This window comes from Coregonus lavaretus (genome assembly GCF_964263955.1).
Source record: "Coregonus lavaretus genome assembly, chromosome: 27".
In the NCBI taxonomy this organism is placed as follows: Eukaryota; Metazoa; Chordata; class Actinopteri; order Salmoniformes; family Salmonidae; genus Coregonus; species Coregonus lavaretus.
Window position 1 is genome coordinate 34,109,279 of NC_140014.1, and position 16,018 is coordinate 34,125,296.

General features: G+C 40.6%; 1 protein-coding gene across 1 annotated transcript in view; it reads left to right on the forward strand.

Moving 5' to 3' along the window:
* The first annotated feature begins 1,119 nt into the window (after positions 1-1,119).
* The window catches only part of LOC311102835 (F-box only protein 34-like), a 30,461-nt gene continuing 15,562 nt past the window's right edge, over positions 1,120-16,018 (forward strand). Inside the window, exon 1 of the mRNA XM_084144278.1 lies at positions 1,120-1,326. The gene's annotated coding sequence lies outside the window, so the exon portion shown is untranslated. The remainder of the gene's footprint in view (positions 1,327-16,018) is intronic.

Here is a 16,018-nt window from a genome sequence, read left to right on the forward strand (position 1 = left end):
TGTAGCGCACATGTTTACAATACTGTAGTGTACAATAATACACTGAGCTCCATGGTACCGTTTACTTTGAGGTACTTGGTTGAGATACAACACAAGTTAAATATATATAAGGCTTACTTTATGTAGGCACTAGCAAAAACACAGATCTATGAATATGGGTCACCAACACAGGAAGCCTGTCTCTTAAAAGAGTTCAAAGCTTGTATGTCTTTAAGATAACAGTCAGCACCTTACCTCTGGTATATGATTCAATGATAAACTATGAAGATGGTTTAAAGCTATGGGAGGGAAACAAAACAAAAAAACTGACAGAGATCACATTTCTCTCTACAGTAGGCTACCAAAAGAGGCTGGCACATGCTTACCCGACTGACACTATTCTCTGTGTTGTGGCCTATGGTGGGAAACAAGAGACATGTTCCAAATGGCACCTTATTCCCTATATAGGGCACTTATTTTAATCAGAGTCCTATACTGTAAGTCCTGGTCAAAAGTAGTGCACAAAAAGGTAATAGGGTGTCATTTGGGACACAACGAAAGACACCGTAGTATCCTGAAGTCAGGTCAATGATTCATTTTTAATGATGGAAACCGACTACGGACTGAATCTCGATGGAAACTGAAGACAGGAGAGATTAATTATTCAATGACTATTCTATGTCTACGTATAAACTGCTGTGAACTTCATAAAGGTTGGAACTTTGAATTGTTCTCACATCGCTTTTGCACCTGCTTTATGGTATGGCTTGTAATAGGGATTTCAGAACTCTTATAGGCTATGATGTGGCGTTTCCTATAATTGTGGCCACCCCAAAGTCATAGGCACTGGTTCACCTAATAACGCTTTAATCTATTTTAAACATTTAATATTGTCCTTTTTCTATTTGTTTCCACAAGTAGGCCTATTCCGAAAATGAAAATGACCTATAAAAATGATCAATATTAGTTCAATTCATGGAGTACAGTATGTTCTTTGAGGCTATTTTTGCGCGTGCATGATAGTTTTGCGGACGCGTTCATCATTGTTGAAGAAGCAAGCACGTCAGAACGCTGAGCGCTATATCAAGCAGGGGGACGTCGCTCGCTCGCGAATAGCTTTTGCAAAAACGACTAGCTAGTAGTGTGGGAATGTTAGCAACAGCGTAGCACCAAATACGGCCGAAATGACAACGATTTTACTCCTTATATGATAGTTATGAAGACCGTATCATTATAGATACGGTTATAATTTCTTGTAAGGACTCTGCTGAACAGCGAACACGGCGCTGCTTTTCCCGGCAAGGGGATTGGAGACCTCATCATTTCCGAGTTTTCGCAGCAGTACAGGTCAGCTTAAACGTTTGCGTTTGCTTTGGTATTCCTCTATGTGTGTGTATAGCTAGGTTAGGTAGCTAGCTAGCTACATGATTTAAATTAACACGTTCTAGTTAATATTGTTAAACTAAGTTGACATTCTGCCAACCCAGCACACAAGTTAAAAAAAATAAAGTTGTGTAACTAACTAGCCATTAGCAATGCTAACGTTAGCTAACTAATAACGTTAACTTGCCTGGAAAGTCGAGGTGGGTGGAGTGGAGATGGACCCTGAGTCCGTTTAAGCACTCGCTTAGACTGCTCTGCATTTCATTTGAATCTGATAAGGTAATTGGTTAGCTAAATATTTAGCCACACAAAGTTAACCAACGTTAACTAGCTAGCTAACGTTATGGACCTAGCGTGCATCTAGCATTAACGTTAACTCCACATAACTGCTACCTTGACTGTATGATGTTGCGTTCCTGTAAAGTTAGCTGCTTGGGTGGATAAGGCCTTTTCAAGTCGAACAAACGTTGATCGACGTTACAATCTCGTTTTGCTGAAATGTAACGAGCTACTTTAAAGCTATAAATTAACTATAGGTAACAATGACGTTGTCACTGGCAACTTTTTTCACAATAGTTTAGCAAACTAGCTAACTAAGCTCACAATAATTATCCAATTGACACGATAACAACACGCTTGTTCGTTAACGTTACTAAACCTAAATGGTGCAATGTGTGAATACATTGTCACTTATCTAAAAGCTATCTATCTTAGCTAAGTGGCTGCGTTGTGTATGAATAGTTGTGTGTGGCGGTGTTGACTGTTGTTTCGCTAACAGTTAGCAACCTTCCTAATTATGAATTTATTAACATGGATAATCCAATGATTAGGTGCTCTGATATGTAGACTGGTAAATTATTGCCTGCCCTTTGGATGAACTATAAACTAGATGCATACACTGAGAAAGTCAGAGATGGATGGGACTTGGAGCAGTCCATTTCCTTGACCAGACACACATACACCGTCCCATAAACCTCCATGCACATCCCTTAGCCCTGATACAGAATAGTTGCATTCAACACTTAGCTGTGCATTTACAAAACATTATTGTTATTTTAAGCCTTGTCTTTACTGATTTGAAGAGAACTCTCAGCTTTGTCCAAAGTGTAAAACAACCTCTCCTTACTTTTGTCTTTGATTATTTCCATCTTGATTGTAGATAGCCTAGCCATGGGCGGCAGGTAGCTTAGTGGGTAAGAGCGTTGTGCCAGTAACCGAAAGGTCGCTGGTTCTAATCCCCGAGCCGACTAGGTGAAAAATCTGTCGATGTGCCCTTAAGCAAGGCACTTAACCCTAATTGCTCATGTAAGTCGCTCTGGATAAGAGCATCTGATAAATGACTAAAATGTAAATGTAATAGAACCCCCCTGAGTGTGTTAGCCTAACTGATTAGCATATTTAAAGGAGGTCAGCTAAATTATGTTGCAGGAGCAGCACTGCAGATATTGCAGTGAGCAAGACTTCCCTCAAACACTCACATTTGGTATCTGTGCATGGGTTCGCATCACGCTCTTACAATGTGGTAGCCACGGGACTAAACCCGCAGAAGTTTAACCTTGCTAGTTTTTGCTGAAATTGTCTCACTGTTGTTTACTTTGAGCTGCTATGTCATATCACTGACTACCTTTTAATGTCCCATCTTAATAGGAGTGAAGGAACTTGATTTTGGTTGTGCTTATAAAGACCTCATCCAGTGATTTTGAACTTTTACTGTTGAAAAGCGATATTCCGAGTATAAATACGGCACAAGTACACACAAAGACAAAAAAAATATGTTTTGAGCAAATAGTGTTTTTAGACACAACTGCAAACTTCAAGGAGTTGGTCTGAAGGGAATCTGTGATGTCATCGGCCTCCCCCTTGCTTGAGGCACTTGTGCTATGTTGACATGCCTGGACCACCTATTGAGATGTCTTCTGTTAGGTAAATCAGGTGTTAAATGAGGTGAGGAGGAGACTGGAGTGCAACATGAAGTTAATCACTTCTCATTAAACTGTGAGTGGCTTAAAATGACAGATGTTTTTGAGGAAGTAAACTGCTGCTTGTTGTGAGGTGCTAAAGGTTATTGCACACAGCATGCCTATACTCTTGTCTTGCAAATACACGTTTAGCCCAAACTTTGTACTTAGACCTGGCCAGTGATTAACAAGTAAATTGTCTGTGAGAGTAGCTGATGGATTCCAAGGGTCTGTTTTTGCCATGGGATTTTTCTTGAACAATATAATGAGTTGTGATTGTTGTATAATAAAATGCCTAAGTCACAATTCTGTTTAGTCTTTTTCTTGCTACGTCTTCATATGGTGGCACTCTGCTCAACTTACTAGTTCTCCAAAGTGTTTCTAATCAATGTTAGGCTGTTCCTCATTTTGTTGGTTGTGGTTTGTGCTGATGATGCACTAGGCTAGGTGCCTGATCTCCCTTATGGTATTGAGTGGTTGATGTAATTGTACAGTCGGAGAAGGTTTTGGCACTCCCATGGAACTGAAGCAGATGTTTCAGGGCGGATGTTGTCTCCAATGATTTTAATATTGAACAACTCCGTAACACCTCCCAACTACTGTAAGACCTTATTGATAGTACACTCCACCATGACGATCGTCGGCTGAGCGAAGTAGATCACCTGCTTGGTGTCGACGAACAATACTGATTCAACATGTAGAATCGTCGGGAAATTCCCATAAAATGACGGCCAATGTTCTGTGGTCAGAGGCGATGGGATGGTCACCCTCTGCATTTAATCATTTGTCGGTCTGGTGTGTTTTCTCTCTGTTAGTTAATCCATCAGAACCCCTTAACTGTCTAACAATAATCTCACGTGTAGGCCTAGGCCCAAATTGTGCAATGATGCTTTACAGTCTTGCTTAACTGGGAGAAATAGTTTGACTCCAGGATCTGACATTAACAATGGCCCGCTGGCCCGAGGCCAGTAAAGACGTGTTGGGCCAGTGGAGCTTGTCAGTCACTGACCCAACAGGCCAGTAACTTCTCAGCGAATTTTGCATTCCAGTTGAACATTTACCTGCTCTGTCGCATTCTGCCATTGAAAACCATTGAAGACAAGACACGGAAAAGTAATGCTATTTGTGTTTGATCGATATGTTTGGTGGTTCAAGCACAACCACGCTCCCCGGGAGTCAGAACTTCTCCAGCTGTACATAATAAGTTGATGTGTTCACACGCCAGCTGTCCAGAGCAAAAACAACCGCTCAACCCACACTTTGAGCTTATTTATTTTAGGGAAAGTGATTTCCAAAAGTAAATCTTTATATAGTGAACATACTAGCCATAGGCTGGCTACTGTTGGTATTATGTAAAAAGAAAGCTACAATAAGATGCCTAGCGTTAATCTTGGATAGCCTACTATACCCAGATCAATATCTCTTTTGAGAAGCAGCTGTCTTGGGGCAACGTCCTATTTTAAGAGGTATAAAAAATTTTATCTTAAAATGATCGGCTATTATACAATCAAAAATGTATGCAATTAATACAAAGCAATTCTAAAGAATAGAGTGATGTCTCACGTTGTTAATTGATATTAAACAGCTTTTTAATACTTACCATAATAACCAAATGTAACCTATTACTAGCTGAATATAGAGAGAAAACATGCCAACAGGCCCTGTATGAACCCAATGTCCGGGCCAGTAGGGATTCTGTTCGGGAGAGTGAGAGAAAAAAGTTTACGTTGAACCCTGTACTCTACAATACATCATGAAAACAAGCACTCAGCTTCAGCGTTGTCAATAAAGATCGACGGAAATGTTCATGGCTTGTATCCATATATATTTTTTTTTTGGCATTGAGCAACAGTTGCCATGTAGATGGCTTACATAGATGTTTGTGTGCACGTTGGGTGAATCTCTTTTCATCAAGCCCAGGCCATGCAACCTACCTTTTTTTATGAACAAATGATTAGAACCCCTTTTAGTGTAGTCAAGTGCAGTTGTCTGAATTCCTTTACCACCTGTTGGGGTGAATTAGCCTCTCCGTCCCACCAAGGCACCCTGACAACTGGACAGCTCAATGTCAAAAACATATTTGTCCACTCTATTAAGACTTGCGTGGCAGGAGAAAGACGTGTTCAACCAGGGCTCTAAAGTGTGGCCATTTTGATCGCATATGCTCCTAAATATTTTGCTGTGCGACTTGGATTTTTTTATTTAGGAGCACCAGTGCACCTAGAAAAAAAATCTGCCATATACTTGTTGTAATCAAATAACATTTTATTTGTCACGTACAGATTACAGCAGGTATAAAAGGTGCAGCAAAATGCTTGTGCGCTAGCTACCTAAGCATTGCAGTACAATAATCAATATCAATATAACAATAGTAAAGTCAAATAAAAAAAATAAGTAAAATAAGAGGTAGTATGTCTGGTATGTACACAATAGGATATACAGAATGGATAATGAATGTGCTATAAGTATGACTGTATTTACAAATATGAAGTGGGTAGTGTCTTGGTCAGTTGAATAAATAGTATATAGAAGAACACCAGCTGTGGGTGGTTTGGTTGGGAGTGTGGGTGGGTGGTTTTGTGTGAGGGTTGAGTGGGTGGGTGGTTTTGTGTGAGGGTTGAATGTGTGGAGAGTCAGTGCAAATAGTCTCTAAGACACAGATTTGTGACTGTGGTGGTTGCATCATTACTACAGAGAAAACGGCTTGTCTCTTAGCCCAAACCGTTACCGGCGCTACGTTTGTTTCCTTCTATTGCACATTGGCGCTGCAGCTGGGTGCATCTCCATTGGCATGCCGCATTTTACATTCATAAACCATGTCGCAGGCCGTTAACACCTCATGTTACCACATTAGCTAGCTTGCTCACAACCTGGTAACTTTACCAGTCCAAACATTTGGGGGCACCAAAAGAATGGTAAAGGTATAGCTTCTTTGTGAGATCAATGATCATAGTAATGAATGAATGACAGATGTCCATGTCTTCACACACAAACTTGACGTTCTTAAAGAGACAGTGTACAATTTTCAATGTAATGCATCTCAATAGGAAATGTTGCTTTTACACATTGCAAAACCCTAATATTCCACAAATTACTTTGTAATTTCAATGACTGGTATTTGTATTGACATTTTAGCTTTTATAATAAACTAATGTCTTTACAGAGTTACATAATAGTTTCTAGGGCACAACATGTGCTTCAAAAGTAGCTAGAATGCATAGGCCTAATAAAGGCTGTATCTCAATTTTATTTTTAAATATCGTATTTTCTGGTGCTGCTACATTTTATGTGGTGCTCCTATCTTTTTTTTAAAATTGGGAGCACCAGTGCTACTAATAATTTAACATTTAGAGCCCTGTGTTCAACACAGTGTTGATTGGAGCGGGTGAGGAGGGCCAGACCTGCGAGTGCAACAGGTTGTGACAAGCCTTTGTGTTTTAGATACGTGGCTTTTAATCCTGTCCTGTTCTGTTCCCACTGCTTTCTTTCTCTCGCTCTGCGTTGGCTTGTCTTTGCGCTCAGCCTTCCACCTGCCTGAGCCCCAATAATTCACCCTTGAGAACTTAAGAAAAGCTGAGGTGTTTGTTTTCTACTTCATGGCCATACTAATTGTAAGCAACAATTGAAAGCCACATTTTGTAGTAGAAACGATAGGTTGTCTTTTGCTGTATGAATTGTCGCCTTGCTTGTCCTTTTTACATGTTATATTCAGAATGGCCTGTTTAATACTTTAATACATGCCTTGTGCTATGAATGCACGTTTCCTACTTGCTCATTGTCCCTCAGTGCATTCCAGCATTGGTCTTTTTCACACTGATTCATTTGGGTCAATGTTGAAGTTGGAGGCATGCTGCTTTAATGTTAGGCTACACAATTGCCACAAAGACATGGCAGAGAATGCCTGTGTTTTGGGACATACAGACAGACCAATTGTATGGTGGGCATCCAGATTACTGTAATACAAGAAAGGCTGTAGCATAGAACTGTGAATGAATTAAGTGTGCCACTGTCTGAAAGGGCCAGATAGGAACGAATTCGCTAAACCAAAAAGAACTGGGATGGTCGTTGTTTGTATAAGGTGTGTTGAAAGCCTTCCCCGTTTCTCTGTGGAAAAAAAGATAGTTGCCCAGTCTTGACGTAACGCAACGCATGTCAGTATCCTCTGCCTGCACCTCAGCAGCATGTGTTGTTTCCCATTCCCCTTATGAGTCTCTATCCAATGGGGAGGGTGAGATAGCAGAGGCTGTTGCATTTTGTTGCCATTCCTGGTCTGGTGGTATGATGTCAGAGCTGAAACCCTGTGCTTGGCAAAGGAGGGAATACACAAACTTTTGGCTGTGGAAAACTAGCTACTCATCATGCGCTCTTCACAGGTCCCCTTAAAGTAATTACTGAATAGGGGTGAACTTCTTAGTTGATGTGTGAACTTCAAGACCAGCCCTGTTAGGGAAGAGGTCCTCTGTTTGTGTAGGCCTATGTATGCCTGCAATGGTGTTATTGATAGGCTGCATGTGTAACTAGAGCATTGACATTAGAAATCTACTGTATGTTGAATAGCCTAATCATAAAAAAATATGAATATTTTTGTTTGAACTTTTGAAGGAGAGATTTGATTTACAATAGTCAAATTCTGTGTTGACTTGCCTAATATTTCCCTATTTTAGATTGACCTTACCGAGCTAATAGCTTTATTGGCCCAGGCCCCAGCTAGCATGTAGCTACTGATCAACAATGGGTTAACTGGGTTGTTGCCAGCTGAAGTGTTGAGACTGTATGCTATGACATACTCATGTTGCTATGAGAGATCACCTCCAAATCAATGGTCTTATGTGCCATGTTACTGTTCCGACAGGACAGCACTTGTTACTGAGTTAGTGGATGGATGTCTCTGTACTTAATCTGTTATGTGTTCTACCCAGGCTATTGCACAACTGTTAATAGTCAGTCAGTGGTCAGGATGCTCTAGTCAATGGAGTCACGAGCAGTGAAATGCGTTGTTTGAACTTCTTTCTTTACAAGGTGTTTTGGTTATGATAGGTTGATACTAAGAGCAGGAAAGTACTGATTTGTTAGCGTGGTCCAAAATATATTAAGCTAAAGCTGTTTTCTCTCTGGTCGCTTTCTGATTTATAGTTGGGCTAGATGTTTTAGAGTTTTGGATGTACCGTCCTGTACACCACTAGATTAGAAAACCGCCTCAAAAGGTATTTCAGCAGCTGGACTCCATAGCAATTTTAGCACTCGTCCACAAGTGCTTGGGTATGAAAATAGCTTTGTATAAGAATTGCAGTCAGGCAGCCGCACCCCTCTTCCTGGGTGTTTAAAGTGCTATTGTATTTGTATGGAAAAACCCCAGTAGGTTCAGGTAAAGGAAGTGCCTTATGAAAGGAGAGGGCAGCCATGCATTTATCATTTATGGGAAAGGCTATGTGGCTGACATGCAAACCAATATTTAATTTCCAAATTTGTTAAAATTGGGTTAGGTTTGGTTAAGTTTAGGGTTAGCCTAATGTAAGGGTCAGTTTTAGATTTGGCTAGATGGGTTGTCAATGGGATCCTGGTCAGAAAAGTCCCCTTAAGGCATCTACAGAGGATACGTAGTCGAGGCTGACAGAGCATAGCGCAATGTCGTTTTTTTCCACAAAAGAATACGCTAAGGCATTCTACGCAGTTTTCTTCTACCTGGAGATTGAGAACAAATGTATCATTCCTTCCGCTGCTGTGGGGGCAGTGTTGTCACTTGGTTCCTTAATCTGATCTATAGGCTATATAAACTATCCATCGAAGTAGCCTATTTTGTATTGATAACCAAGTATAATCTCAGTGACTGTTCAAAAAATAAACCAAACATTGTAGCCTTATAGAATCCCCCCCAAATGTATTTTGTTTTGAGGTGATAACATTACTTTAAGCTAAAACAGATAGCCATGTGCTTTTTTTTTTCTCTGAAAAATGATTTTCTATTTTTATCTGATATGGGAGCGAATACATTGACACATCATATTAAATTATGATAATGTTGTAGTTTACACTGACGAGTATAAGAATATTTATTTATTTATAAATCTGATTATTTCACTTGGAGATTTGCTAGCAAGGGAAGACCAGAGACTCTTCTTTTGCTTTCACCACAAATGAGAAGACGACAAGAAAACCCCCAAAGTTATTTTGTTTAGAAGTAATATCCAGTGATTACAGGCTATTGTGAAATGGTAGCCATGTGACGTTTTCTCCGTGACCAAAACATGTTTTATTTTTAGCTGCTATGGGAATTAATACACAAGCAGCATATCAAACAAGGAAAATGTTTTAGGTTACATCTGCAAGTATAAGTATATTTGCCAGGGCATATTTTTTTAAAAATAAATCCGATTTATTTCACATGGAGATGTGGGAAGCTAAAAAGGCTAGCTAGCTTGCTATGTTTTTAGCCAGCTAGCCAGGCTGCCACTAAGGTAAGCTTCATAATGTAAAATAATGTGACCTGTGAAATGAACACAATCTGCTTTATCTCCCAACGTATTGCACAAGTTGACTGCAGGTATTTAAAGTAGCTACAAATATTCAAATATATTGGGAAAAACTTCAAATAAATACTTTGGACTGTATTGAAAAACCATCTCGTGGCTTTTTCCAAATACCCCAGTATACCGCTCAAGCCTACATCCATGTGCATGCATTCACGTAGCTCAACAGAGTGGAGCTTGTAGTATCCTTTGTGTCTCCCTGTGTCCATAGGGACATGCTGCAGCAGCATCAGAATGTGGCCAGTCTGAGCTGCTGCTGACATTGGAGATTCTGCTCTTCTCTGTGGGCTTCAGTGTCATTCAGGGTGTCCTTTTTTCCCTTTCGTCTTGTCCCAGTCATGGGACTGGAGCGTTGGCTTGGCTCAGTAGGGTGTTTGTGTGTGTATTTGTAGAGTGTGTAGGCCTATTTGTGTACGCGGGGGGCACATGTTGTGTGGAGTAGCAGGAGAGAATCTGACACCTACCCAACATAATCAGCAGTCAGTGGAGAGGAGACCCGCTCTCTCTACAATACTATTGATTATCTGGCTGCCGTATATAGACATAAGTGAGTTCCAGCAGCCCATTGGCTCATCGCAATGCTTTATTTCCTCCTTGACAGCCACACACGTGTCTGTAAGTGGAGATGCTGGGGCCAATGACAGCTGTTTAGGTGAAGCTTTCACAAGGTGTCTGTTTCTCTTTGTCCGTCCAGTCTTAACCACGTGCTGCAGTGCTGTACGGGGAAGGTTGGGAAGAATTTAAGTTAGCACTTTACTAGCTTTTAGTTTAACTCCCATGCATGCATACACCCACATACTCTAGTCTACACTGGTGCTGTGCTGCAGGCAGGCCACAATGGGCAACAGAAACGTTGCGTTGCAAGGACTCTAGCTAAAGAGAGAACACCTCTTCAGGAACCATGTAAGTTAGTCTTTCTCTCAAATAGAAAAGGCTGTCTTGCTCAGTGAAATGACAATAGGCCTAGTTCCAGTGTAATTTATTCTGGGCTGTAAATTCTGTATCAGTGCAATTTATATTTTGATTGAGCATTTTAAGCATAGTGCAGTGTTATTAAGTTCTGTTATTAAAGGCCCTCACCCAGAAAGCGGCTTAGAGTAGAAGTGCTAATTTAAGGATCATATCTTATTCATTATGATTTAAAAGGCAAAACTGATCTTAGATCAGCACTCCTATTCTGAGAAGCTTTGTGAATACGGTCACTGATGGTTAAGTCTTTCTCATGTTCAGTAGCTGCTGGAAAAACAGATGCATCTTAAAGTCCTACTCCAGTCTCCTTTTCACCTCATTTAACGCCTGATTTACAAGCATTTCGCTACACCTGCAATAAGATCTGCTAAATATGTATGTGACCAATAAAAAATCTGATTTGATTTACTTAGCCTAGTACGTCTTCGTCACAAACCACAACCGACAAAATTAGGAAAAGCCTAACATTGAATATAAGCACTTTGGAGAGCTAGTTAGTTGAGTACAACCATATGAATACATAGCAAGAACAATGCTCAACAGAAGCGCGACTTAGGCATTTATTATACAGCAATCACAACTCATGAATTTTTTTCTCGAAGAAGCTTTTTGCCAAATAGCTCATTGGTCTTCATCATCCAACACATTGTGGGTACTGCACCGTAGGAAAACCGTGTAACTACACTGTGCATAAATGAGCAAAACACTGCTGTAATACTTTGAACAGCCCACTTCCCACATGGCAAAAACAGAGCCTTTTGAATCCATCAGCTCATCTTGCAGACAATTGACTTGTTAATCACAGGCCTGTCCTAAGTCCAAAGTTTGGGCTAAAAGTGTATTTGCAAGACTAACAAGAGTATAATCATGTCATGTGCAATGACCTTTAGCACCTCACAAGCCGCAGTCGTTTACTTCCTCAAAAACATCTGTCATTTTAAGCTAATCACAGTTTAATGGGAGGTGATGAACTTAGTGGCACTCCAGTCTCTCTCTCACCTCATTTAACACCTGATTTACTTAACAAAAGGCACATCAAAATAGGTGGTTCAGGTAATTCATGACATGGCACAAGTGGTGGGGGCGGGCCTTTCCGATGACATCACGACATCCAATCAGACCAACTCCTTGAATGCTCTACTCAAAGTTTGCAGTTGTCTAAACACTAGTTTGCTTAAAATGTATAGTTTTCTCCTTAGTGTGTGTACTTCACTGTATTTAGACATGGGATATCGCTTTTCAACAGTAAAAGTAAAAAAGATTGATGGATCTTTAAAGTCCTACTCCCAGTCTCCTTATCACCAGAATTGTGTTAGTATTTTATTTTGTGGGTATTTTTTACCCCTTTTTCTCCCCAGTTTCGTGATATCCAATTGGTAGTTAGTCTTTTCCCATCGCTACAACTCCCGTACGGACTCGGGAGAGGCGGAGGTCGAGAGCCATGCTTCCCTGCACTGTACAGATGCATTTTCTAGCAGACATTGCTGGAACACGCTGTGGAAGTAGCCTCGTTTGTTGTCCATGTTTTGCTCAGACAACAGAGACTTTTGTTTTATTGCACTTTTCCTTCTGTATCAGGAGGGAAATTGTCCAGCTCACACCCCTCTCTGTGCTGGGATGTGCCGAGAAACATTGAATGGACCAGTGTTCTGTTTTCCCTCTTGTCTATATAGTCTGAACTCTCTGCTTACGATTGATTAGACACTGGCCAATAGTAACTTGAAAGTGGTGTCTCCTCAGCCTGCCTCGTATCTATCACACATTTGTAAATATTTGGATGTTATTGATTTAACATGCTAGCTGAACATGTTTATTGAACGCAAATGTGGAGGCTTGCTAGGCTACATCAGTTCTTTATCAGAGTTCTCAACAGATTAAATTGTGCAAGCATGCAGGATCACATGTCCAGTACTGACCCTCGAATGTAACCAAACATTTAGGAATTTAACTCTGTTTCCACCCTTATCCAGCCACACTGGCAGGGACAGTAGTCTCTGAAGAAAATGAGGGTGATTTGATTTGATATGCACATTGGTGCTGAGAATACTGGTGCTGGGCTAAAAAATTATACTGAAATAAAGGAATGAGAGGCCAGTAGTCTTAATCATCATTGTGTACAAGAGGTGCAAGCATGTCCCTCAGTGACTGATGGTCTTGTGTTTTAGCTAGCCAAGTGGATGGTAAGCAGAGCAGGCTTCCCCTCCCCTCTGTCCCTTCCTCCCCTCAGTCCCCTGGCTGGTCACTGTTCCACTGTTCCCAAAGCAGCTTTTGTTCAGGCTTATCTGGTCTTCATGGCTGACATATCTCTTTGAAAACAAACTGGGTGCTTGTTTTTTCCCAGCCAGCAAATTAGAATGGGGGAAGGGCTAATATCTGCGTCCCAAATGGCATCCCTATTCCCTGTGCCATATGGGCCCTGGTCAAAAGTAGTGCACTAATAGGGAGTAGATAGGGTGCCATTTGGGACGCAGCCTTAAAGAGGGAGCATGTTTCCATTTCAGTGTTGGCTCAGTTTGAACTGAAGCTAGGTCTATGTACTGTAATGTTACTGTGCCCATGCCTTCAGTTCATTTATACTGTATGAGGATTTGGACTGGATTCAATACTTTTGCTTTGTCTTTACAAAGCTACAGAGTTTACTACAAGGCCAGTCTAAATGTGGTCCTCTGTAGCTCAATTGGTAGAGCATGGCGCTTGTAACGCCAGGTTAGTGGGTTCGATCCCCGGGACCACCCATACGTAAAAATGTATGCGCACATGACTGTAAGTCGCTTTGGATAAAAACGTCTGCCTAATGGCATATTATTATTATTTAGACTGCTGGGTTTTTCAGTCATCTACGACTGCAACTGAATATTAGACTGTCATTTTGGTTTGATCTCGGACTTGGAAGTTGAAGCAATTTGAATAATTTGTCTTTGTTGTTTTGACCAACTGTGGTTGACTTTTGTTCCAGATCAGTGATGGTGGGTTATTTTTTGGATTTCTCTCCATTTGATTCATATTGGATTGTCTTAGAAATTAAGCTTAAGGGATTTCAATACGAATGGGAACGAAGGTGGGTAAACCACAAAAACACAAAATTGTGGCGCAGTGGTCTAAGGCACTGCATCGCAGTGCTAGCTGTGCCACTAGAGATCCTGGTTAGAGTCCAGGCTCTGTCGCAGCCGGCCGTGACCGGGAGACCCATGGGCGGCGCACAATTGGTCCAAGGTAGGGGAGGGTTTGGCCGGCAGGGATGTGGGTTCGTTTCCCACGGGGGGCCAGTATGGGGAAAAAATAAAATAAAATACATGTATGCATCCACTAACTGTAAGTTGCTCTGGAAAAGAGCGTCTGCTAAATGACTAAAATTGGAAACCATGTAAAGGCATCTGGTTGTTTTTCCTGTCTCTTTTTGTTAGAAGACAGTGCCAGGTTTGGCTTGCATTGCATAAGGGCATTTCCATCAAAGGTCCCATGAGCACCAACATGGGAAGTTCATAGGAGTGTCAAATGAAAGCTAAGGGTCTATTTTTTTTAGAAATTAAGGCATATATACATTTTTCTGCAATTTTCCACCCCAAAAATTTGTCAAAAGCAAATGCTTTGATTTCTGGTCAAACTGATAGAAAAGGGGTCTTAGACAACTACCAGAAAAAGTCTTAAAAGGTATTAGAAATACATAAAAACACAATGTTGAAGTAAAAGACCCCTGCCAACTAATATCAACACGTATATTTAGTTTTGGAGAAATTAGTTGCCTTCTCTAAGTTTTTAAGAAACATTGCCTTGTGCCTTGTAATTCCGTTACCAAAAACCCACATCTTTAAGATTGTTTTCACATTTCTTTCCCTCATGAGGAGGGAGGATAATGAACGTTCACAGAGGTGACAATTAAAGGTAGACCTACCAATTAGTGTTTTTACTGATATAGGTTTATGAATTATTAGGTGAATCTGTTACCAAATCTGAAACGGAATTACTGCAATTGAATTGGCAACAATGGGAAATCATAGTAGTCACAAACCAGAGTTGGGTCACCTGCTGCTGTCCTCCCTGCCACTGGCATTGTGTGAGCACAGTAGAGAAAAGTACAACACAGAGAACAGTACAGTGAAGTAAAGAAAATTAGAGTACTGTAGAGTTCAGTACAGTAGAGCACACTAGAGTACAGTATAATGTACTGTACTTTACTGAATATATCTACTGTTTTCTACTGTGATGTCCAAACATAGACGTCTATGATTTGATTCTGATTTGGTCTGGACCAACCAAATGTAGTCTTGTTTGGGGGTGGAACTCATTACAATAATAGCCAGTGTGTAGAATAACACCCAAATATGCAAAAGGATATTGCATATTTCTACCTTTTTGTGTACCTATTCAGGATACATCACCATGAAGAGAATGATATACACTACCGTTCAAAAGTTTGGGGTCACTTAGAAATGTCCTTGTTTTCGAAAGAAAAGCATTTTTTTGTCCATTTTAAAATAACATCAAATTGATCAGAAATACAGTGTAGACGTTGTAAATGGCTATTGTAGCTGGAAACGGCTGATTTTTAATGGAATATCTACATACGCGTACAGAGGCCCATTATCAGCAACCATCAGTCCTGTGTTCCAATGGCACGTTGTGTTTGCTAATCCAAGTTTATCATTTTAAAAGGCTAATTGATCATTAGAAAACCCTTTTGCAATTATGTTAGCACAGCTGAAAACTGTTGTGCTGATTAAAGACGCAATAAAACTGGCCTTCTTGAGACTAGTTGAGTATCTGGAGCATCAGCAATTGTGGGTTCGATTACAGGCTCAAAATGGCCAGAAACAAATAACTTTCTTCTGAAACTCGTCAGTCTATTCTTGTTCTGAGAAATGAAGGCTATTCCATGCGAGAAATTGCCAAGAAACTGAAGATCTCATACAATGCTGTGTACTACTCCCTTCACAGAACAGCGCAAACTGTCTCTAACCAGAATAGAAAGAGGAGTGGGGGGCCCAGGTGCACAACTGAGCAAGAGGACAAATACATTAGTGTCTAGTTTGAGAAACAGACGCCTCACAGGTCCTCAACTGGCACCTTCATTAAATAGTAACCGCAAAACACCAGTCTCAACATCAACAGTGAAGAGGCAACTCCGGGATGCTGACCTTCTAGGCAGAGTTGCAAAGAAAAAGCCATATCTCAGACTGGCCAATAAAAAGAAAAGATTAAGAT